Source organism: Nipponia nippon, unplaced genomic scaffold (assembly GCF_047370975.1).
Source record: "Nipponia nippon isolate SJK-2023a ecotype South Korea unplaced genomic scaffold, ASM4737097v1 scaffold_1, whole genome shotgun sequence".
Classification (NCBI taxonomy): Eukaryota; Metazoa; Chordata; class Aves; order Pelecaniformes; family Threskiornithidae; genus Nipponia; species Nipponia nippon.
The window spans coordinates 154,225,533-154,252,007 of NW_028262290.1; the positions used below are offsets into that span (position 1 = coordinate 154,225,533).

Here is a 26,475-nt window from a genome sequence, read left to right on the forward strand (position 1 = left end):
AGGATTATATTAGAGCTTATACATCTCTCACAAGTATGCTGAAGGTCCTAGAAATCCAGTAGTCTTAGCTGGCCTATCCAGAGGCACAGGTTTAATTCCAAGCTGTCAGCTAGCCAGAGGCCTTTGGCGGATACAATTTTCAACCTCTATAAAGCATACTGCTTGTTTCTGTGTCACTTCTAGCTGCTTACATAGGGGAGATTTACTGGACATCCAAGAAAACCTGCTCCCTCCTTTGTCTTCACCAGTCTGTGTGCTTTCAGATGGTAAGAAATGGCTGTACCACTGTCAGCCTCTCCTTCCCCACAATACTTTCCATTCTTTGTCACAAAATCTGTATGTTTGTTGCTTAGGTGCTCATACTTTAGATGCTTGTACCTTAGGCATATAAATATCTACTACCAAAACTTCAAAGTCTTCCTTGTTGCAAGATGGAGGCCCTTCATACTGACTTAACTGCCAAAGGGGAATTTGTTTATCCTGTTATGTGGTCTTTAGGTAAAAGCTAGGTCCCCATAATGACACTTCAGTATCACTTTTTGCAGAAGAGAACAAACACTTTTCTGACTGGCATTTATAACAACTGCTGCAGTTAGGTCCTGAGTGCCTCTTGATGCGAGAGCAGGAGGAAGAGTACAAAAAGTTTTACAGGACTACAGTCTTTAACACCTTCCCTTCCTCTGGGCTTGTGGTCCTTTTGCATTTAATCTCTACACTTGTTAGAAAGGCAGTCGCAGTAGTAAGAAGGAGATATTGAATTTCAAGGCAAGTAAATTGTAGCGGACTCTCATGAAAGATCAATAAGGGGAATCTCTAAGACATGATCATCCACTTAAATAGCAAATATATATCTCAGCAAAACAGTTCAAGAGAACAGACATTAGAAAGTTGTTGTCTTTTCAGATTAATGCCACACGGCATCCCCATTTCATATCATTCATCTCTCCGTATAATTAATTGTTTCTCCTGATTACTCTTTATTAGCCCCTTTAGCCACTTCCTCAGTTCTACTTTACTGTGCAGAATCAGGTAATTTACAACAACGTAATTATTCATATTTCCGTAAAAGCAGCTGGTTTAGACGGAGGGAATAGGTGAAAATGTGTGGGACTGATGTATACACAGTCCAATATTTCTTCTAGTGATTAAGCCAAATCTGTTTCAGAGTTTAAATATTTAAAAGAAGAATTCAGTGTTATTCTTGGAAAGCTTATTATTTACATAAAGCAGTAGACTCTACAAAAAAATCAATTCTCAGGCTGTGAGAGTCAGCAGCCTCTTAGATTTTGTGCTTCTCTGACTCAGACAGATAAAAGGGCTTCATGTCACATTTTGGCTCCTTGGTGAAATCCTCAACTGGCTTGTTTGTTTCTCTACAAAAGCAACAAGAAATTCATGTAAAGTCCTACACCCAGCCGAAGGCTGATCCCTGTGCTAAGGAAAAGCAAGTGACATGCCAGTCTGCTGTACCCCTCACTACCAACGGAGCACAGGCTTCTGCATGACCAGCCTAGAGCAGCTGTTGCAAAATACTGTGTTTTGTACCATTACAGCACAGAACTGTTGTAGCTTTTGTCACCTCACCTCTGAGACAGGGATAAGATTTTATGCATGAAAAGTATTGTGTACCTAGGTTAAGGTATTTTAAAATATTTGTTATTCAATCTCAGAATGAAAGGTCACTTTACGGTATCTTCAGGGACTAAAAATGGAAATATCAGAACTACTAGGTACTTTCACACACTATTTTAAATGGAAATCACAAGCAAAGCTCTAAAGAGAGACAATCCAATACTACATATTCCTAAAATGCATTCACTTGGTGTTTTCATTTTGCTTCCCTTTTTTGCCCAAATAATCCAGCTCTGTAGAGATGTGAAATAAACATTAGATATTGTACAGATGTGAAAAAAGATATCTCAGTATTTTGGAACTGCTTAAAACAATGGGAGCCCCAGACTGCAATTCTTATGGAGAAATTACCCAAATAAAGCTCCCACTGAAGACAATTATTTTACTGCCATTTATACAATTGTATAAAATGAGCTACATGCTTTACAGAACAAATAAAGAAAAATCACATGGTGCCTTTATCGCCTTTCCTAGTTTGTCTTACTCTCACAATTCATTGCATAAGAGAAACAAACATAGGAGCAGAAGAGAAAAGAAACACCATAAATGGCTGTAGAAAATTCTATAAAAACAACAGCTGGATGGGGCAAAAGTTCCTCTGTTGAAGTCAGATGGCTACTTATTTTTAAACATTTCACAGAATATTTTGCTTTTTGATTGACTAGCTGATAAATCAACTGGAGTTTTACCTAAGAGGACACTAAATGAGGACTTGTGAATAAACCTGTTATAAACTATTAGATCACTGCTGTGTATTATGGTATTATTTTTATCCAGTCTTTTACTAAAATAGCACAGCTTTCGTCTGAGCTGCCTTGTCAGACAGTGCTGTAAGGAGCATTTTGGCACTGCTTGCTATCCCCAGCTGATTCCCCGGCCTGGCGGGCTCTGCGAGGGCATGGGGGAGCAGCAGCCCTGCCACTCACCTTCCCACCCTCCATGTGTCTCACACCTCTCTGCTCCAGAGGCTTCTCCTCAGAAACACATCTCACTGAAAAGCAATTTACCAGAGTTGTTGTTGTTATTATTAATATCATTATTTTTAAACAAAGAAATCAGCTGTGATTTTTTTTTTTTTGCTCGAAATCTGACCATCCATGTTCAAAGAGGCTCTCCACAAAGAGACCTCAAAGATGCTCAAAATGGCAATCTTAAAGGGAACCTGGTTTACAGAGATTTCTGATCCTTTCCCTTCTCTTGGTGACACCAATATAAAAATGCCACTTTAGTTGATGGGATTACATTGCAGTGAAATGGAGCTATGAGTGAGATCCATTGTATGAAACTCCCATTACTAATCATGTAATTGGAGAGTAAAAATATTTTCAGATTAGCCTTGGCATTAATAAGAAAGGACGTGCTCTTTCAGGCACGTTAGCAATGGAGCAGAAGGGACTTGAATGAAATGAGATGAGGACATATGGAAAGGTAGCGCAGAACCCAGAGGTGGACAAGTAGAGGAAAGGGAGGGAAGTGGAGAGTTGGGTCCATGCTGTAGGCTGGAGTGAAACTCTATTGTCATGGGCGTATTTAAGTATACTTATGTATTGCTGAAGCCTACGAAGACTTAGAATTTACAGAAATGACCTGAAAGAAAATGTTCTTTTATGAGTAAACTGTCTCCCAAGTACCTTACAAAGATAATGGAAGGTTGTAAAAGAAACAGAAAAAAAAAAAAAAGAAAATATTTTGATAAACAAGTAGACAATGGATTATGAAATAGGCATATTGTTGTACCTGTGTTATAACCTTTCACTGGCTTGGACTGAGAATTTAAATGGGATTTAAAATGTTCTACCTAACCTGGCTGCAGTATTTCTTTGATAATGATACATGGCAAGGAGATATATTACTATATGCTGCTTCAGCAACAGGAGCACTTTCCTCTCCATTCTGGTTCAGCAACCTTATGACACTGTGGAAAGAAAGAGATCAGTATTTAAATATGCCTTAGCAAAAAAAAAAAGCAAAACAAAACTGAAAAATGCATAAATGCTTCTCTCCTCTACTTCAGGGAAGGAAATGCCTTCTGCAATGGTGCTCACCCTTTTATCAAGCATTTGTAAGCCTGTGATGTGGACTAGGGGAAGCTCCCCACTACTATTCTTTGATGAACCAAAAGAATAATAAAACCTGACTGGTTGTGCATGCACACCAGGCCAGCTTAAATATGTTTTCTGGGCTTCAATTAACTTTGTATAGATATCCCTAAGCCAAAAATATCATCCACTATAATGAAAATGAACTAATACACTATCTACACTTAACCTTGCTGTGCAACTAAAAGTAATAGAAATTCAGTATGACCTGAGTTTCTGCTCAGCATAACTAATATCTTATTCATAGGTAATGGAGTTTGGAGCTGACTGAAACTACAAAAGGGAAAAGTGAACCGTGATTTTTTTTGGTGCTAAAGTTTCTATTTAAGAATTTTTTTTTCAGTAAAACATTATGTGGCTAAAGACCTGGTTCTAGCACAAGAAGATCTCTAACAACTACCACAGGGGTCTAAATAAAAACTCCTGGTTTGGCACTGAAGTAAGAAACAGTATAGCAGTGGTGAAAAGAGCTTTACTGGCTATTAAAAGGGCTCAGACCTAATACTGGCAGCGTGGCTAGAGATAAATTGATGGAAACTCTGAGGTGCAGAATACTTGCACATCACTCTGCTGGGCTCTCTAAAGCCCTACACTTTTCCATGTCATATGCCACTTGCCACTCTCAGATGCAGAGCTAGATGGCTATAATCCAAATATTTTTCTTATATTCTATGCTCATATAAGAGATGGTATGATGACAATGGTGCAGTAAGAGAACAGGTCAGGGAGTAAGAGACACCATAGCTGAAGGCAGCATCTCTTTTCTGGCCAACAGGCAGTACTTCCTCTTAACGAGGCACACCTACAATAGCATAATGCTAAAGGCAAGAATTTTTGAAGATGTATTATTTTGTACCTGTCAGTCCAAAAAAGAAATGGTGTAAGTAGTAGGGAAATAACAAAGGGACTTCCAGTGGGACTTAAGTTCACATTAAACTTATATGCATAGAGGTTTCAAAAATAGATTATACAATTGCAAATTATCTCTCCAGCATGTCCCACATTCTGAACTCATGGCTTTGAATGAAAACATCACAAATAGCATCCCTGTAAGCAGGACTTATTGGCACCTTCATAAATCATCTTATCAGAATCAAAAGCCTGGATAATCCTGGAAACTAAGACCCAGATTCTTAAAGGTATTTTAAGGATCTCTGTGTGTAGTGTCTTATGTTTATCACTGATTCTTACAGTCTCTGAGAAAACTGTACCTCTGACATTTTCTTATCTCTCTGACCACACTCCCTCTGCTGCTCAGGTCTCTAACCATCACTTGCCTCTTAGGGTAGAGTCAGACAATTTTCCCATTCCCAGCCTGGATATCCAACACAGCCCTCACACAGCAAATAAGATTTACTGCAGAAGGTCTAACTTTAGTCCAAATCTTGCAGTTCTGGTCATTTTTGGCAAAAGCCTCCTTAGAGCATAGCATTATTTACCAAGAACAAAACAGTTTCTGAGGAAACATATCTTCAGAGCAATACAATAGAGAGTTGATTGATCTCACTTTTCTGCCATAGCTTTGTTAATTCTGACACAGCTCCACTCTCTACTGCTTTCTGTCTCCCCTTTCCCTCTTAAGATATGCTGTCCTCAAGAACAGCTATGCTAAGTTAGCCCAAGCCAGCCGTCCTGTCTCTGAAAGTGGAGTATAGGAACTTATTAACACCAAAGAAGGGCAAGTGTGGAGGAATCTTTCCTCTGTCATGCACACCCTCAGTGAGATGTTGTATCAGACAACTGTTTCCAATAACCAGAAATGGACCTATCTCAACAAATAGCCCATTTTTCTCCAGATAAATAATTTCACCTCTTCAGTTCTCTTTTCTCTCTCTTCCCTTTATTGTTTTTTTTTGATTTTGAAAAAAAAAGAGGCTCACAGCCCACTAAAGATGAAAACAGGATCCTTACAGATTCCCTTGACTCTTCTTCCTTCTATATGGTAGAGAAATTTCTACTAAACAATTGTGTGCTTTTTTTTCTGATCACTTTTCCCACAGCCTGATGTTAAATTAATTTAATATTTTCAGACAGAACAGTTCTTAATTCCCTCCGTATCCCACAACTGTCTAGCGACTTTTCCTTGTTGATCACAGAAACAGTTATCCACAGATGAAAATAGAGAAGGTTCATGCCAACTGCATTACAGTGAAGTTTGTGATTCTGTTGTCTCTAAGTAGACAAATATTGTTTTCAGTCTCCACTGCTTTCATTCCAGCAGAGATTATAGACACTACTTTGCCTTGGAAGATGGTAATAAAAACCAAAAAGATGGAAAATTCAGCTTTAAAGGATTAGATATGATGCTGACATCCACTAGTCTGGAGTTGGAGTAGCACTGGAAGGAAAACAGAAGAGAGATAAAAAGAGAGAAGACAAAACAAAAAATTATCGCCTTCAAATGAAGTGATGAAGCCAACCCAGGAGGACACGTGAAGGCAGACAGATAATAGAATTCATCACATTTCTATATATAAATATAAAAGAATATAAAAGAGTTGTCACTGAAGTTGTCTATGAGCAATTTTATTGTCTTGTGTGTAGTTCCAGGTATTATACACCCTTAATAACTGAGTTTGAACATCTGATTGTGGAGTTTTTGAAAGGCATTGCTAGGAAAAAATATACCTGGTCTATCTCAGAAGACTTGACTGTTCAGAGCTAGGCTCAGGAGAAGCTTATTTCCTGTTCCTTCCAAGGAAGTAATCAGCATTGTTTGTGTCTGCAGCCAAAAATCCTGTGGAAGAGGGAAGCTGAGCCATGGTGATGTGTACTCTGTGTGAGCCTTGTGATACCTGCTAAAGAGTGCAAAAAATCATCAAAACTGGGGAAAACCTTGAGGAAATACAATGGAGCATGGCGGTACTCCCAGACACCTCCATGGGCTGGCCAAAAGGTCTCATGATAGAAAAGGTAAAGCAGAGAAAGTAATGTTTGGCTGTGGAGTCTGTTTATCACCACCTTGACCTGAGGAAAATCCTTCTAAGAAACAGCTCTTTCTGTTTCAGCTTATACAGACACACAAGGATTTTTTGTGGGGATGGAAGGCAACGAGTTTGTGATGTTTTGGTTTTCTAAATAAGCTACAGAAGCTTGAGCATTTCTCATTAAACTAAAGAGTTGTGTTCTGAAGCTCTACGTGAAGTTCTGTAGTAGGTACATGCACCCTACACCTACTAAGTCCATAATGGTTATAGGAACCAAGCACAAAGCAATTAATAAAATCCTGAAGCCATTCATAGGTATTCACTATGGTCCAGATCTCACTTCCAGTTCATGTAAGACTTTTCTAATAACATTTAAATTATGAGATCTTCAAAACTCCATACAAGAAGTATCTCATAAAGATATGAAAGGCTATGTTTACTGAACAGTGAATATAGGCTTGAACTATGAAAATATGGAAGGAGAATCAGCCAAAATAAAAGTCTTGATTAAATTAGGACTTGATGGGGAAGAGCTCAGAGACTTCAGTAAAGCACAGTCTGTAATGAAAGTCTGAAAGTCACAGGTTGAGATTACAACAGGAGAATTAACTTCTAACTTGCAGCTATCACTGATTCTTTACTTATCCAAATTCCCTTTGGTTTTATTCACAATATAAACTTAACAATCATCATAGAGTTTTGCCAACAGCAGGTTGCAAGAAATGAACTGAAGTTTGGACCAGGTGACTGTTCATTTAGTAAAAAGATCTGAGCTCTGGAAATTGGACTAGAAATGTCAAATGATGAGCTTTTCTCTTTCTGATTGCGTTGGTAGGAATTACTGTAAAGACAGGCTGTGCTTTGGCTTTTCATTTTTTTGGTCAGGGGCAGAAAGTGCTGAGACACACAAAAATGTAATGAAATGCCAGTGGTTTCTTTGCTAGCCAACTGCACTTATAAGCCTACAAGCTTGCTACATATGCAGGCCACATATGGACAAATGATTAGCTAGTTTGCTTCTTAGTTAATGGTCTGAATTAATCGGTGACATGAAGGAGAATGACTTGAATGGAGGACTTTCTGTGCCAAAAAGCTTTTATGTGGGGACATAGTTAAACATGGCACTAATGTAGATTAAAAAAAAAAAAAAGGGAAAAAAAAACCCTAAATGCTTCCAAGCCAAAGATCTGGTTTGTGCTGACCCAGCTTTGAACTTCTGAAGGAATGAATGAATTCTGATGAGCCAAAGTAGTTTTATCCTTCATCCCTGAAAACAGAGTGGGATAACTAACTATATTGATAGCTCTGCAACAATTGCATCATTACCTGAGCATGAGAAGTGGAGCAGAATCAGCAGAGGGGGATGAGAGGCTGCTCTGCCATGGCTAAACTTGCAATTCCTTCTAAACCTGGAAGGTCATCTCCCCCTCACTCTGAATGGAGCCTCCCACATTTTCAAATGCTTTGCCATGAAATTCCTCACCACCCAAAAGGAAGGTTAATATGGAGAGACTGAAAACAATGGAAATGAATGAAGATGGTGAAACAGGCTGAGAAGCAGCATTTGCTGTGGTCTTTTCACTGTACAGCTTTTTACTTATGTGCTTAGTGCAGCCCTGGAGTCTGAGGCATTGGGTGTCGGGGGATCAGATTCTGCTGTAGCGGCATTGCTGACTTGCTGGATAACACTGGGTAAATCACTTTTCACATTCTTTGCCCCGATTTTCCCAACAGTAAAAAAAAAAAAAAAAGCATTCATGCTTCTGGTTTTGTTTGTAAATGGTACTGTGAGCTTGAGCTAATATGTGCTATATAAAGGCTAGGGATCAGTATTCTTTTTTGTTAGCAGCAGTGAGAATTATTTTCCATATAAAGAAACAACCAAGGACACGTTCGAGCTAGCCGAGAAGGCAGCGTTTTGTTCTGCTGAGCTAGAGAGGCAGTCCAGGTGCCAAGTTTTCTCTTTAAGCCAACAGAAAAGTTAATATGGGCATGGCAAAATAAAACCCCAGGGACAGAGGCTGACTTTCTTCTCCACATGCTCAGTTCAGCATGCTACTTGCAAGCTCAGAAAACTTCAGGTCCATATCTTCCAGTCAAGCCGAAAGTTGCTGTGATGAGATCTAAACATAATGTGAGAAAGAGGAAAAGCAGAACAGGGACTTCCATGGAAAATTTGAATTCTCTGAAACACATCAAGAAGAGCATTTAAGTACAGCTACCCCTCAAGCAGGGTGATGGCAGGGATTTTAGTGCATGACTTCAGTTGTTCAGAACTCAAACGTGAAACCACTAACTGTGGGGTAAACTGAGCTTTGCCTTCCTAACTTGCAGACTGAGCAATTGCAGCCTTGAGGCTGGGAGAGGAGGAGCCCTGGAGAAGGGCTCAGATTTGAAACCTGGAGCTTCCATACAATCTTTGCAGATCACCAGTTCAGGACCTCAGAAAAAGCTCAGCCAGAGAAAAGCAAAGTTTTGCTTTCCACAGAGGTATTTGCTTTCAGAGACAAAGAAATAGGCTTGTCTGGCTACAACCTGGTCTGTCTGGGAAACAGGTTACAACAGCCTTGCTGTCAACTCTTTCTCCAAGCAAAGTCAAACTGGCTACAGCACAACAACAAATCTTTGCAAATGTGACTGTAGAAGACATAATATTTTTCTTATTTCCTGCACCACATAAAAATGCAGTCTTTCCAGGTTGAGATCAAGCAGAATTACAGCCTAACGCAACCTCTGCATGTCAAGGTGACAAAGTGCACAAAGTGAACATGATATGGTGACATCCTAACAATAGTCATGGAAAACAATGATAATAATATCTCATGCAGAAAGAGCAGTTGTCAGGGAGCTTTAAAATGCCATGCTTCCACTAATCCCTCACCTTTGATTTTGACCACAATGAAATAATATGCAGACTATGACAAGGATAATCTTGACCTTCACCTAACAACCATTTATCAGCTCTATACCAAAAAGCAGATCTGACATCTGACTGTAAGCATAGGCATGTTAAGACAAGTACCTTTTGAGATAAATTAATAAATTAATGACTAAAGTTTTTAGCAAAATAGAGTTATTAACTGGATAAACATCTGAAACCAGTATTTCCTCACTGACTCCTGTATCTGGCCCAAATTTAATCTCCACAGCTCCTTTCTGGTCTCCTAAAATAATTTAAAAAGAAAAAAGAAATCAGCAAGATGGCCCATAGTTGGCATACCGGTATAGCCCAACAGGTTGACCTTTAAGATCTAATGTTATGGCTTACAAGGCAGGCTCTACAATTCCTGGATTTGTGGTAAAATGGACACTGTAACCACTGTAAACCATACATACTGCTCAGGCAGGGGGTGACAGAAATTCATAGTCAGGGCACAGAATTGCAGCTGTGATTAATTTATATTATTTGAGTAAATTACTTGACATTATCATATGCAGGTATGTATTTATTTCTACCGCATCCTTGCCCACAAGCCAAGGAAATAAGTACAAACTGTACACCTAAAAGATAAGGCACAGGTGTCAAAGAGAGAGAAAGAAGTTGCATTTGTAAAATTTTTTTTGATTGATCCATGTATTAGTCTCAGAGCTCAGCTCTTCTGCCTTGCTGGTGCTGTTTGTTCATGAGAGCTGATGAATCATTGAAAAAGAAGCCCACATGCCTGTGATAACAAACTACAAGGAAAAAGGCTGAAAAGTTTAATCGAATTATCTCAATATTCAGTCAAAAGATTCTATGTCAATTTGAAAGATCTCAGTAAGAATCTAAGGCCACTGACAAAACAGGAAATATTGAGGGAAAAATCCATTTAAATACAAACATCAGCAGAAAATCACTAAGAGATGCTTGTTAAGCTTAGTGTCATTTTAAACTTCAGATTCTTTCACTTGATACCCAGCAGGAGTAAAATTTTTATGTACTTGTGAAGATATTGGTGTTTAAACAGATGTCAGAAGCTTTTTAGGTATAAATGGAAATTGAGTTACAGATTATGATGTCTTAGGTATTTCAGTGGTGAATAATATCAAAAACTGTATCTGAGAAAGAATGCAGTGTTGAAAATAATGATCTTCAAATTCCTGTACAGGGAAACTTTTAAGTTATCTAAAACTAGACTATTTTACTTTTTTTATTAATGATGTAGAAGTTTATTAAAATGAACAAAAAAAATCAAATATTTAATTTGACATTTTCTGTTTCATCTGCCTGTGTATTTTTTCCCGATGGCCTTCCAGCATTTTGTCTTTTTTTGCATTCCTCTTAATTTATACCCTTGAGAGTGTCTAATCCAATTCCTATATAAACTCAGCCTGATAAAACCTGATCCACAAACAGCCGATAAATCATCAGCACCACCAGCTACAAAATGAAAGTCCTATATCCCCCCAAAAGCTAAGCTATCTTCTGGTCTCCACTCACTTTTCAAAAAATGTGAAAATAAATGAGCCCAATGAGTTGTTCTGGAGGTTAATACTTTTAGGCCTTTTCCTGTCAGAGGCCTAGGAATTAATTTTTATATCACAATTCCTTCCTGGTAATGGAAGTCAGGAAAGATTGGACATTAGGGCAGAAAAGAGAGCACAGGGATTATACAGTGGACTGCCACAAGGACAAGGAATTCATCTGGAAAAACTCCTATAAAGAATGCTGTGCCATGACTTGAAACATGCTTTGAAACTTTAACGTGGAACTACCTGTGCTTCAGAAAGAAACATCTAAAGCAAGTAAAAATGACTAGAGCCACATTCTTTCCACTATGTACCTGTACCCATAAAGTTCACTTCAGAAAATTCTTAGTATTGTAATATTTTTATGCTACATATCATACGTTTTCAACATCAGTGGCAGATGAATTCTGTACATAATCAACAGCTGAGTGGTAAGAAATTGTTTTTGTACCTACAGATTTAACACACCTCTCTGGAAGTAAAAAGACTCAGTTTGACTTGTGTTTGCAAAATTTGCTATTTAGAGCTTCAACATGAATTTATAGTTACACCCTAATTAAATGTCTTTTCCATTCTCAGACCTAGTTAAATATAAATATAAACCTACCAAATGCGTACATAATCAAACTTTTCTTCAAATTGCTCTAAAAAGCCTAAAATGCTGCTAAGCATTTGAGCTTCTATTGAGCACTTCTTTGTCAAGCTGGCATGGAAACCAAGGCATTACCTGGAGTTGAAATAAAAGTTATCGATCCAGCTATGCACCCCTAGGTGGGACCATCTTCAACAGGTCTTCTTCAGAGAAGTAATTTTTTTTTGATCATTCTGAATGTAATAATCTGGAGCATGTCTAAAGCGAAAAGTATCCATTATTACCCTTCATTTCTGACTAGATATGGGGTTGCATCCATCTGCCCTTCAGGAATCTGTGACAAAGGATTGAACAGGCAAGAAACACTGCAGCTTTTCCCATGTATAAGATTATTCCCCTCACATAGGTACCTTGGATCTATTTTTGCTATTTATCTGTTTTTGCCTTGGACTTGATGCATGCATGGATCCTGTGACTTCATAGAGAACGCTGCACGAGTGTCACAGCAGAGTACAGCATATTGTTTAATTTTATCATGGGCCATACCATTTCTACAGAATGAGCTCTGCTTGTTCACAGTTCTGCCTGAGATTTCCGTCTTTTGAATTGTTTCCAAATACATGCCATTAATCTGACATGACTCAGGTAAACCTTCTAAATAGTCTTCCCTTTTATATGCAGTATTCTGCTTCCAGCACACAGCTACACATGAGTGGGCATACTGTGTCAGACAAAAGGTACACTGATCCCAGTTGTCTCTGCTGGTGGTCAAGAGCAGATATCCAAGCAGTCATACAGTCCTAGAGGAAATGCAGATTGTTCACTTCCCCAGAAGGCCCTCCTGGCCACCAGCTGAGCACAGAATATGGAACTCTTCAGCTTTGTGTCCAGTAGTCCCAGATGAATTTCTCTTCCACAAAGCCATTCACTCACCCTTTTAGCCTATGGAAACTTTTAGCGTCCACGTCATTCTGTTGCCAGGAATTTCACAGCTTAGTTGTATCTGTATGAAGAATTGACTTCCTTGTTTTGAACCTCATGCATGCTGGTTTCACTCCATGCCACCCAGTTCTTTAAGAAAAGAGTAAACAACTGATCTCTATTCATCCTGTCCACGCTATATCACAGGTCTTTATCATACCTACCTTAGTCTGCTTTGCAGACTGAAAAGTCATAGCCTACATAGCCATTCCTCACAGGGAAACCATTTCATACCTATGATGATCTGTATAGCCCTTTCTGAAGTTCTCCCACAGCCTTTTTGATCTCCCATATATTTTATTCCAGACAGATGGATTCACATCGTGGCATATTTTGTCAGCACAATGAAGTAGTTGCGGTTAGACTAAGTCCTGGTTCATTGTGTTGCTGGGGTGGCTCTGAATTAAAGACAGTCAGAATATGCACCTCACAGTTGAATATAATATCCTTGTAGATAAAATCTATCCTGACATGTGACCTCACTCAAGTCATGCTTTAACTTCACAAGAATTATCGCCCAGCCCCATACACCTGCACACTTATCCAAACACATGAACAGAGTGAGAGGCAATGACATTTTGATAACAGCTTCGTATCTTTGAAATTACCAGGCCGACAAGCCTCATAGGAATCAGAGGATCATAGGATAATTCAGGCTGGAAGGGACCTCAGGAGATGTCCCGTCTAACCTCCTGCTCAAAGCAGAGTCAACTACGAAGTCAGACCAGGTTGTTCTGGGCTTTATCCAGTCAGGTCTTGAAAATCTACAAGAATGGAGACTGCGCACTGGGCTATCTGCTTCACTGCCTGACTATCCTCATGGGAAAAAGGTTTTCCTTGTACCCAGAATATGCCTTTTCTCAACTTATGCCCATAGGTTCTGTTCAGCCCATCATGCACCACTCTGCAGACCCCAACTCTATTTTCTGAAAGACCTCCCCTAGGTACTGAGGAGGTAGTGTTGGGCCCCCTAAAACCCCCTGCTCCCCAAAAGGTCCCTCCTCCAGGCTGACCAGGCCCAGCTCCTTCAGCCTTTCTGCAGAGGGTGAGTGGTCCAGCCCCAAATGCCTTGCCTGCCTCTGCCAAACCTGCAGTTTGTCCATGTATTTCCTGCACTGGGGGGCCAAAACTGCATCAGGTATCTAGATGTGGTCCAACATGTGCTGAGCAGAGGGGGACAATCCCTTCCCTTCATCTGATTCTGCCCCTCTACTCTGCTCTGGTGAGACCCCACCTGCAGTACTGCATCCAGCTCTGGGGTCCTCAGTATAAGAAGGACATGGACCTGTTGGAGAGGGTCCAGAGGAGGGCCACAAAAATGATCAGAGGGACAGAACACCTCTCCTATGGGGAAAGGATGAAAGAGCTGGGGTTGTTAAACCTGGAGAAGAGAAGGCTATGGGGAAACCTTATTGCGGCCTTTCAGTACTTAAAGGGGGCTTATAAGAGAGATGGGGATGGGCTTTTTAGCAGGGCCAGTAGCAATAAGACAAGGGGTAATGGTTTTAAACTAAAGGAGGGTAGATTCAGACTAGATATAAGGAAGAAATTTTTTACAGTGAGGTTAGTGAAACACTGGAACAGGTTGCCCAGAGAGGTGGTAGATGCCGCATCCTTGGAAACATTCAAGAACAGGCTGGATGGGGCTCTGGGCAACCTGCTCTGGTTGTAGATGTCCCTGACAATTGCAGGGGGGATGGAATAGCTGACCTTTAAAGGTCCCTTGCATCCCAAAGCATTCTATGATTCTATGATTCTATCTCCTGGCTGTGCCCTGTTCACACAGCTTGGGATGCTGCCATCCCTCATCTCTGCCAGGGTGCACAGCTGGCTCCTGCCCAGCTCACTGCCACCCAGCCTCCATGGGCCTTCCTGCAGACCTGCTCCGCAGCCACCATAGCCTCATCCTGTGTCACTGGAAGGAGCTGCTCCTTCCCTAGTGCGGGACTGGGCATTGGTCCTGGCTGAATTTCACATGGTTCCTGTCAGCCCACTCCTCCAGGCTGTCCAGGTCCCTCTGGATGGCAGGTCTCTTCTCAGGCATGTTGACTCTCTCTCTCCCTCCCCTACTCCCAGTTTGGTGTCATCTGCAAACTTGAACAGAGTTGCCACCTTCAGGTCATTGATAGAGATGTTAAACAGGACAAGCCTCAGGATAAACCCCTGCAGTAACCATCTTGTTATGGGTCTCCAGGCACAGTATAGCCCATCCAGCCAGTTTTTTTACCTATCTGGTTGTCCACTGATCAAGACCAAAACATCCCTACCTGAGTACAAGAATACTGTGGGAGAGTGACAGCAACCTTCTTAAAGTCAAGTAAATCCAGTCATTTTATCTAGAAGGCCATCAGGTTGGTCTGGAGTGATTTATCCTTGGAAAAACCATGCTGACTGTTCCCTTTCACCTTCTCCTTCACGTTCCCAGCAGTGTGCTCCAGGAGGACTTGCTACATGAATTTTAGTCTGACCAACCTGTAGTTCCCTGGATTGTCCTCTTAGGCCCTTTTCAAGATAGATGCAATATTTGCCTTCCTCCAGTCCTTGTGGACCTCTGCCCACTCTCCATGACCTTTCTTATATAGAAGAGAGCAGCCTTGCATGGACATTAGCCAGTTCTCTCTGCACCCTTCGATGGAGGTCACTTCAGACATCTCCACCATTTATCTTGGCTTGAAGTGCTACATGACAGCAGGGGACAGACAGAACTGCCCTTCCCTTGGACATCTCTCATGCAGCAAGGCTCCCAGGTGTCTCCCTCTTTGCTTTCTAACCTTCCTCTTACAAGACCACTCAAGCCGGAGTTTGACCCTTCATTAAAAACAACTATTCGTTCTGAATAGCCATATCGTAAGAACACTGATTCTTATCTGCTAATGCAGGGACATGAGCTATATATGTCAGATATAGGCAGGTTCAACTCCTTTGAAACTAATGTATCTTGCTAACAGTGCAGAGAATCAGGCCTGCTATCAGCTTCTTGATGTACTAAGGTACACTTCTTATTTTGAGTATTTTTGTCAGGTATGCTGTAAATCGCTTGTTTCCATGTATTTTAATGCAGTAGCTTACATTTGCATGCTCCTGTGTATTTAGTACTACAGAAGAGATCTAAGCATCGTGGGGGTTTTTTTGGTTGTTTTTTTTTTAAATAGCAGCAAAGCCTGTAAAAATGTTTTCAGAACAGTGTACTGTCCCCAGAGGCCTGAATATAGATCAGTGTCTTTATGCTTTGCATCCATGGACCGCCCCTACAGTCCTCTCACTTTTTCTGATCCTCTCCTGGGTGACACTCAAAACAGTGTGCTCAGAGCACAGGGCTCAAGCCCCAGCAAAAGACAATTGCCTATAGCCGCATGCTAGATTACTACTTTTGTTACTGAAAATAAAGAAAGCAATGAATGTTTGTGAGCTGCACTGATTATGCACTTAAATCAAGTAATTATATCATGAAATAGATATATACCTTTAAATAGAAATATACCTTTTATATGTAGAACGGAAGAATGAGACATGCAATGAGTGGCTGAAGGGAAAGTAAGATGTTGTACAAGAGGCGTGATAATGAGAATGGAATCCGGCCATCCTGCTCCTTACAGCATCAGCCCTAGGCAATTATAGGACATATTCAATAGATTTTCATCAGGAAGGAATGTGGCTGTCTATTATAAACACAGTAGCCATAGCAATGTGAGGATCTACTTTCAGTTATTCAACAAATAAAAAATATTTGAAAAAGGATTGTGGCCCCAAATCTGCTCTTGGTAACACACATTCAACCCTCTTGACATTACCTACCTGAGAAAAGAATTTAGTCCAATTAATATATTTTTTTTCTTTCATACATTCTGTGTCTCCAATAGCATTAGTGCTCTCCAAGTTGGTCATTTTCTGTCAACTAATGACAAGCCAAGCAAAGGGCTCTCAGCTACTTCTCAAGCACTCAACAGGTCATTAAATGCCAGGAAATGCCTGTTCTATCAGTCATTAATACGGAAATAGCAGTTTCTGTTAATAATAGATGAATATCCTCCTTCCAGAAGAGGATTGGTCTTTTTGCTACTAATGTACTAGACTGAACTAGACTTTTCCTTAATCTCATGCAATAACTTAAAGTCACAGACAACAGAATAATTTATGTTCGTAGAGACCTCTGAAGGTCACCTGGTCCAGTCTCGTAGTCAAAGCAGGGTAACTTAAAAGTTAGCCCAAGCTTCTCAAGGCCATGTGCAGTTGACTTTTTAATCTCTGAAGATGGAGATCCCACAACCTGTCTGACCAATATGCTTCCAGTGCTTAACCACTCTTACTGTTACTTTCTTTTCCCTATATCCGGTCAGAATTTCTCTTTGTGTGACTATTGTCCCTTGTCCTTTTGCTATACACCTCTGAGAAGAGTGAGGCTCTGTCTTGCATATAACCACCCACCAGGATAGTTTAAGACAGCACTTAGAGCTTTTCCTTCTCCAGCCTGAACAAACTGCACTTCCTTGGCTCCTCTGCACAGCAAGTGCTCCAGTCCCGGATCCATTGTGGTGGCCTTCTGCTGAACTCACTTCAACATCGCACCCTGTTGCTGAGTGTTGTTTAGAGGAAAAAAAAAAACCTTCTCCTTCAACCTGCTGCCTACTTTTTTGCTAATACAGCCCAGCATGCTGTTAGCCTTCATGGCTGCAAGAGCACACTGCTAATTCACATCCAGGTGGTTATTTATGAGGACTCCCAGGGCCCTTTTGCAGAGCCTGGACAGTCAGTTCCCAGCTTGGACTGCTGCAAAGTGTTGTTCCATCCCAGGTTCAGGGCTTTGCACTGTTCTTTGTTGGACTTCATGAATTTTCTGTTTACCTATTTCTCCTGCTGATTGAGATCCCTTTTCTGTACTGTCAACTCATCTCCCTGCTTTGGTGCCAACTGAAAACTTGCTGGGGCTATGTTTTGTCCCATTGTCGAGATCACTGATGAAGATGTTAAACAGTGTTATGTGCTACATGGAAGATACCAAAATTTTCTTGTCCAGATGCTGCCTCACCTCCTCTCCCAGCTGCCCACACATGGTCTGTCCCAGAGAATAAAAAAAAGAAAACAAAAATTGGTAGTAGAAACTACAAAAACTCCCCATTTCACATGTGAGCAGCACCAGGTGGATTATGCTATGGAAACAACATATATAAGTGAGGAATCAAGACTTATTTAGTTCAGTCAAACAAGGATAACCCCAAGTCAACACTAAATAGGGGGAATATAGCTTTTCACAACTTGATTTTTAATTTCTTTCTGTGTTTTTGTACAGTGTTCCTAACAGTAAAACATGTAGGTGAAACTGTAAAGCCAGTAATAATAATAGGAGAAGGAGAGCAGCTCAGCCAAAAAGCAAGTTATCCTTAAAAGGAGGTTAGATTCATAAATACAGGCCATGTGTTAAGTGGTGAAACAAATTTAATGCTTACTGAATAGTGTCACTGATATAAAAATAGAGCATGTTGCCTCACGCTTAATGGACCATATCAGATTTAGAAGAAAGTTACTAGACATTTTTGTTAGTTCAAAATAGCCATGTGACATAGAATGCATTCACATTGCCCTGTGTTGGAAAACAATCAGCAAAACCAAGCAGTTTTTAATGAATAACAGCAAAATGAAACAAATGTGTTTTTAATATCAGGATGGTGATGAACTCAGTACATTTGATTTTCTCTGAGACCATGTAATACATTCTACTTGGCAGAAAGGAGAAGTGGTACTTTCCTAGAAAGAACAATCCCACTGCGGGCCTGTGTTACTGACCAAAGCTCTGGAGCAGAGAAGATGACAGCCTGTGAACAATCCACCACTGGTTTTTAGAAGCTTCTCTGCAAGTTGCAAGAGCACTGTCAGCATCTTACTCCATTCTGCTTAGACAGAGTGGGTTATATGATGAAGTTGGTTGTGTATTCCCATGGTCTTAGCCAAGATGTGTATCCTTTGATGACTGATGTCAATACTGCTGCTTTGCACCAAATTATTTTCTCCTTAACTGATCTAATCTCTGATTAAAAATTGGCTGATTTTCAGTGAAAAATGGGAAGAAACTCCCACCCACTGGCTTAATTTTAGAGGTATGCATAGGATAGGGCTAAGTAAAACTTAAACTGCCACTCAACTTTTCACACCATGTTGAAGAAACTCTTCGCAGAGTGAGTCCAAACACCCAGTATCTAATCCACTCTCCTCTCCCCTCTCCAAGAAGATATTTAGGGAAAACCCCAAAGCTGCCAGAAAATGCTGCCTTTACAAACTTTGGTGTAGGACCATGTAGGAAAGGTTATTTAGATGATGGGCAGCATAATAATCCACTGATAGCCTTCAGAGGCTACTATAATTTACACAAATACTGAGGTGGCCTAAGGTGTGGCCAGGACTATCTTTGCTGAGAATCTCTATAGTAAATACTGGGTGGCTTGAATCTAGAAACCTTGCAGATTGTGAGTGATCATTCTCTGGCTTCTAATGAAAAGCAAGGTCCAACATAAAATGTGAATTGTGTCAAGTGTGAGAGGTGTTGGAGCCTCAGGCTCTGGTTCAGACCTCTCTGATACTAGTATCACACTGTGACTGTTAACACCAGTGCCAACAGGAGAAAAAGAAAGCTTGCCCTTTGTCCTAGGCTTTGAAAGGGATGGTAGAGGAACATCTACTTGAGTAGATGCAACAACTTGCAGTGTCTTTGGTGCAAGGAAGCAGGACTTGGTAAACTCAACAGTGTCCCAGATTTGCTGTTTTAATTCTGTTCATCATCAGTGACATCTCCTTCATTTCCCTTTTGAAATGGATTGTAAATCCTAAATATGTCTTCCCAAGGCTCAAAGAAGCTCTGAAGCTTCAGCTGAATTATTTTCTTCAAGAAACACTAATACAAATTGTAACCAATCATGCTGGTTCTGTGCCAGGTTACTTGGCAAATGCATGGACTTAGGCGGTTCCTTTCATCTAATTTGATCCTTTGCCAAGGTGGGTTATTTTTATTATTAACCTTCTGTCATGCCTGCTGTACAACAGTCTAGAAACCTCTTGAGTCTTTGGCAGAGCAGTAAGGGAGACTCTCTGGCAAAGGAATAATAAGGACTCAAACCCAATGTAATTTAAATGATTATGAAGAACAATAAAACACTAAGTGACCAGATTGCTTAAAAAATATCTTGAGGACCCTGCTGCATCCAGCAGTGAGAGTTAGTGCTTGCTGACAAATAAAGTATTTTGTTACTGTCAGGGTGGCCATCCAGAGATGAATTTGGTGTCCTGGTATCAGTTTGTACAAGGCAGGTGTTCCTGATGAAACAACTAAGTTCACAGTTATATTGCATTCTCTTTTTTGATGTTTCAGTAGAAGTCAGCAACTGACTGAGCATAAAATATCTGTGCTTTCACTTAGATGAGAAAGGTCCCAGTCCCCCAAATCAGGAATTTACTGGACTTTAAGAGTTCATAATCTTGCTTTTAAATACTTCTGCTCTGTTTTCACAATAGGAGGGTTGATGTTATTCTCTACTCCAATTCCAATTTTTTTTTTTTTTTGCTTATGTCTAGCCCCTTCTACTGCAAATCTCCTCAGCTGAAAAACATATAAATAGCTCCCACCTTCAGTCTAAAATGCTGTGATTCATTTGTGATCCATTGCTTTGTTTGGAGTTACATAAGGAGTACATTTTTTAACAAAGAAGTTGACAAAATATTTTGGATAAAATACGATTCCTTTGAGGAAATCGAGGGCAACCAATCTCTTGTAGCAAAGCTTTATGAGGACACAAGTTAAGAACTTCCTAGCCAAGCACAGCTCTGCAGAGGTAGACAGCTTTCAGTTCAGAATTTGTTTTCTAGCCTCAAATATTCTTCATATTGGCTTCCAAAAAATCACATGGGCCTGCCCTAGAATTACCTGTCCTATGTCATACCTTTTTCAAACAGGCAGTTCTTTTTGGCCTTTGAAACCTTGAAGTCAATAGAATTACACACGTGAAAAGATCAGGTTGTGTACAGTGTTTCTGATGCACAGTAATGTAATCTGACCAACATTTTCCCTCTTAACAGTCAGGATTTATGTTTTATTTAAACTGAAAAATCAGCATAGGCTGGTCTCAAAGCTAAAGAACTGCCTTGGCCCTTAGGAATTCAAAGTCCAAATCTTGCTACTTCATAGGAACTCTGTGGGAAGTTGTATATAGGGTGAGTATTTTAAGAGGTATTAGTCAACTAATGCCAAGTTAGGTATCTCATTAATTTTTAAAGTCTCTCTCCTGTTAACTTTTCATCAAAAAAGAACCTGCTCTGCTGGATTAGACCTTTTCTGTCTTAGGTTACGTTTAAAACAAGGATAATAAAATATATGGGAAACATTATTAACAACAATATTAACTGAAAAATACTCTCAAAGTTCACAGATTTAAATAGTTAAGCGAAATTTATATAGGCTCCCACTTCTCTCAATTCTTTGTGGGATTTTCCTAATATTTCTCTCCAAAAAACAGTTGTTATGGGGGGGTGGTTACCTCACACACATATTTCTCACTCTCCTGTTCACTGTAAGGTTCAGTCAGCCCTTGTGACACCACTTGACGAATGCATTAACTGACACGACAGCAGATTAAGACCATTAATAAAATCCGCTGCACAACCAACCTTCCAATGAGAATGTGCCCTGTGGTAATGGTGAAACTGTCAGTAGTAACTAAAAAGGAACAGCAAATCTACAAAAGGAAACTAATAACCATCTAACCTATGTAGCCTGCAGTAATGACCTAACTAAAATGATTTAACTAAATAATACAATGTTTAACTTTCCTCAGTGAGAAGAGGAAAGCAGAAAGGCAGACATGCTAAGGATTTAATTTTAGAAAGCTTGCTCAAGGGAACATGATTGTTTGTTATTGCTATTTATTCTTTATTCTTAATATTACCTACGGGATTGGTAATTTGCCTTTTAACACTTTTACCAAATCACACATCAAGCTATCTTATTTGGAGGAGGAAATAAACAAAGGTGGGACAGGAATATAGATCTCCTTGTTTTTCTGTTTGTTTACTAAGAGCATGGTCCTTTCACGCTATGTACGCAGACAGAACAGATATTTCACTTCCTATCAGACGAATGGGAATGGAAAGATGGAACCAATGTGACAACATTACTTTCTGTCAGGGGGCATTTAATGGACACTAGGCTAAGAAAAGTTTTAAGGAGAGATTTGAAAGAAGAAAGGAGGTTGAACTAGAGAGGAGGAAACACAAATGTTTATTGGCCATACAGCCCTTATTACATTAGCACTGGAAAGCCTGGACTGTAAAAGCTTGAGCAACCAAAATAAAATCAATGGGATCATTTGTATGAATTAAGCTTACATTATGTGGCACAGATACTGTACACAGCTGTATGTTCTTCATCTAAGTAATCTCCTTCCTTGGTATAAATTAATGTTTGAGGAATAAGGGATACTCGATCAACAGTAAAATGGAGATAGTCTCTGTGGCTAGTGTCATGGAATACCAGAGGATATGGTAGTACGAAAGAATAAAGGAGAAAGGAGGAAAAGCAGCTGGGAAAAAACATTCTTTTAGATCCTGATTTTCAGCCATAAGTCAACAGTGTTTTGCACTTGACCTTAGCAAGCATCAGATCAGGCTGAAGGAAGATTAAAGGATGAGGAGGGCTGGGGGAGGGGTAAGGGGGCCTCTTCCTCAGAATAATGTTGATTTCTGTGCATGGTTTTTTTCACCATCATTACAGTACCTGAGTCAGGCACAGTGAAAGGACATAGGTAAAACAAGCATTTATTCACAGTGATAGTCTATCAAATCTTCTGTCTTCACTGATCTCCACTTTCCTGCGATGAAGGACAGCTCTGTGGTACGCAGAAAGATCCCTGTGCAGAAGGTGTTAACCTTCTGCAGTGACCCAAAACAGGGAAATGACTAAGCAAGGCAATGGGTCTTCTCAGAAATTATAAATGTCACTCTTTAATGTGTATAAAGAATCGCTTTCTTTACCTTATTTTGCCTTTCATGATCCATTTCAGCAGCGGGTGATACTGAAATTTTTGGAAAGCAAAGGACTCCAGGGAGAGAGATGTAACAGTAAGAAAAACTGCAGATAAGCCTGTGAGTCACATTTTCTGTTGATCTAAATCACTGTCGTTCCAGCTGCTTTCATCAGAGACACCATGATTTACACAGGCTGAGGATCTTGTCCTGTATTTCCAGGAAATAACAAAGGGTGGATGATTCAAAATTTTGTATTATAGTTCTTATGTTGTAGCTCTATTCTGTTTTCTTAGGAGGAGGAGAATGGTTTTATGTACAGTTTGTATATTGATATATGGTTATCATTAATCGTCTTTTGGTACGTGCTGCATCTCTTATTAATAGATGAACTTCCCAGCTGTAAATGTCAAGATAAATTGATTGGCCAGCTGCTACTTTGGAGATACAGTATTTCTCTAAAGTATCCAAAGCTTGAAGTGGGGGAGGGGAAAGGTAAAATCATTTTTTTTTAACCGGGATTCAGCATTACTTAGTACAAAAGGACTGATAACAGAACAAATCTGATTAATACATCTAGGTTATGGAGGGGGGGGAAGCATTTTCCTTTAACTGTAGATTCTGACTTGCAAAACATTTCCTCTCCTCCTCCCTGCCAGTACATACACAGTAGATGTACCTTTGGTTTACTTTCCCATATTTTATAAAAAATGCATTAGCTGAAACAGTCCCAGGCAGGCTGCCATCTGCTGGCTGCTGCTCCGCAAAATAATCTCATTAGCTAAGGCAATTGCATTAACCTGGGAGAAGTGTGCTGTATGGTGACATTGATTCAGACATTTCAGAGGTTACTATTGCAAATCAAAGTACGTTTGGAAAAACAGAACAATAAATCAAAACGATCAAAAGTCTAATCTAGATACAGTCTTTAGGATATGTCTCTATTCACACTGCAATTCCTTGTCAGACTTATGGTGGTCTCAGTGATCCTGATCAAAGAGCTTTGGTTTACGTGCAGGAAAACAGCAGACTGAACCTGACACCATATGCCCCTAGCAGGAATCCTTCTAAAAACTGCTGCTTCTTTTTATTTAGAAGCTGGGAGGAGAAGTGATGGGGGAAGGAGAGAGGCTGGATTTCTGAAATTCTTTCTTTGTGAATCAGCAGATAGTGCTTCTGGAGATGGGAATGTTTCCTCTTGGACTGACTCCATCTCCTTTTTTGGTCCGCAAACCCTTGAGGTTAATGGTTGGGGTTGAAGAAGTTGGAGCACATGGTAGTGCTTTGAATATGAAAAGAGGAATTTGCACAATATGGGTGCATTAGTCATTTGCAGTTCACTAATTATCTGTTTTATGTTAATGCTAATTCTCCATGTAAGTAAAGTAAATTAACACGATAACATAAAAGAAGCAATTAATGGAATATATAACATTTGTAGCTATAATAAAACTCATTTCATTCCACACACAGAGAAAGCGCCTATTTAGGTCTCTGAAATAAATGAGAAGCTTGCTGAGACCTTGCTGCTCTAAGTAACACCAAGGACAGACTCACATGACATAATATTGTTGCCATAGTAACAGGGATGTGCACCAGCGGAATCATGCCCATATATCATTAATTTAGTGCTCTGCTAAACACAAAATAATACCTCTCCTAATTATATTGTGCCTTTGATTCTTAAGAATGTAACACCACTATTACCTAGAGGCAGCAGTATGAAATTTGAGGCGCGATTGGTATCAAAGATATAACTTTACCAGAACATATAGCTTGTTGTACACTTTCTTGGATACAAAAAAGGCAAAAAAAAAAAAGGAATCCACATCCACAAGTCTCCCCCATCCACAAGTCTCCCCCATCCACAAGTATCCCCTAATTGTCCTAAATATGCCACTGAGGAAGCTAATTGGATGTGTGCCATTTGGCAGCATCCTTCTTTACAGTCTTCCTGAGGCTCTGTGATATCAGCCACTTCCCAAAGCTTGGAGGCTCAGCTTGATTTAGAACTGCATCTGGTGCTTTTGGGAAGCACACTTGATATCAGCAATCACACTGCACACGCACAACTTCCCGAATATCGCATCCATACCCAGAATACTCGTATCAGCAGCCAAAAAAGGGGAAGAAAAAAAAAACCAAACCAGCATAAAAAGCTATGACTAAGTTTACTGATGAGAAAATGCTGATGTTGATGAAGCCACAGGATTATATGAAATGTTAGTAATGTTATTATGTCACCTTAGAAGAAATCACTCTGCAGACTAACGTAAAGAAAGGCTATTTTTATGACACTGAGTGTTTCATTCAAGTGATGAATAGTTTCCAGAGGATCCGCAAGCTCCAGGAGGCTGAAGGATCTCAGGCTGCTCTCTGTCCTGTTACCTTACTTCTGTCACTTGCTCTAATTCAGTCAGGTATTTCAGTGCATGCAGTGGAAAGACATCATGTGGTCTTGCTGAAAGCAAAAGCACAGCTCATCTCCATCAACACTTCAGTGTGAAAAAGCCTTCCAGATTTGGAGTCACATTGTTTTATTTTCCTATACCTTGATCCTCAAGCACATCACACTGCTTCCTTCTAAGTGGGTTTGCATGATCAGCTTGCTCATTTTAAATCTTGGCTTCCTTCTGATTTGCAGAAGGTGGCTGGAGAATTGTGCTGAATGACCCGCTATTTCACAACTCGTTTCTCTGGACAGAAGGGAGATCCTGAGAACCTGCAATTCCCCAACACCCTTTCTTACTCTCCAGTCTGGCTGACCCATTTTGCAGGACAGCAGTCAGGTGCATCTCTCCCTGTAGCCATCTTCTGATATTCCCCCAGATAGATGTATTTACATTTTGTTTGATTTTCTGCTTCTTCCACCAGGAAGGGTAGAAGGATTTTTCCCCCACCCCTCAACCTTAATTTCAAGCATCTTATCCTTCAAAAAAATCTAAGGAAGTCCTGTTTTCTTTTAATATTCTTTTCTAATGTGAATTCAGTGCCTAGCCTCAGTTAAGTGTGTGCATCTCCTGAGGTGAGGACATAATAACCAGCGCATTCCTTATATGTATTCAAGTTCTATTTTTAGCGCATTTTAAACTCATAGGGGATTTTTTTTTTCCTGAAAAGACAATGTAATTTGTATGCAGTTTTCCTAGTTATTATTCTGGGGGACATTTTTCTTCAAATGATAATTACAGTCCTAACAAGGTTCAGTGCCTCCCATCCTTTCACACGCGGCAGCAGGGATTCCGAGGAGCACACTGTCACCTAGCGGAACGCTTCTGTAGCGAGCCCGACACCCGCAAACGCCGCCGGTTCTGCAGCCCCCTGTTAACAGTGCTGCCCGGGTGCTGTAGTCCCTGCTGCTATGCTGTGCAGGCTTTTGTATATGCAAAAAAAAAAAAAAAAATATCACAGACAAGCTGAAGAAGGCCAGTAGGCAAAGTCTGGGACTATCTGTTGCTGCAGTTATCTCTAGGCAACCAAAAGCATCACTTCCATCGCTCTGTTCGGAAAAGACGTTCTCTTATGCAGGGACCTGTGTCATTCACAGCACTGTATATAACAGCTATATGCATAAATGGATAGGAGACTATCTCTAGATCTCTAAATGAAAATCCACTGCAGGCAAAAGTTAAATAAAATTTAATGTAGTGTACTCCAACTTTCGATGCCTGCTTCCATTGTATATAGTATAGAAACAGCATGTGACAGAACAAAGTAACATGTTTTGCTTTCATCCTATTTTAAATTTGATTACTCCAGTGCTTATATTATTGAGGCATAGCAGGCACCTGAT

General features: G+C 40.1%; 1 long non-coding RNA gene across 1 annotated transcript in view; it reads left to right on the forward strand.

Moving 5' to 3' along the window:
* The window catches only part of LOC148057677 (uncharacterized), a 38,514-nt gene that overhangs the window by 6,281 nt on the left and 5,758 nt on the right, over positions 1 to 26,475 (forward strand). Inside the window, exons 2-3 of the long non-coding RNA XR_015709191.1 lie at positions 6,460 to 6,644; positions 22,721 to 22,802. This is a non-coding gene — a long non-coding RNA (uncharacterized LOC148057677). The remainder of the gene's footprint in view (positions 1 to 6,459; positions 6,645 to 22,720; positions 22,803 to 26,475) is intronic.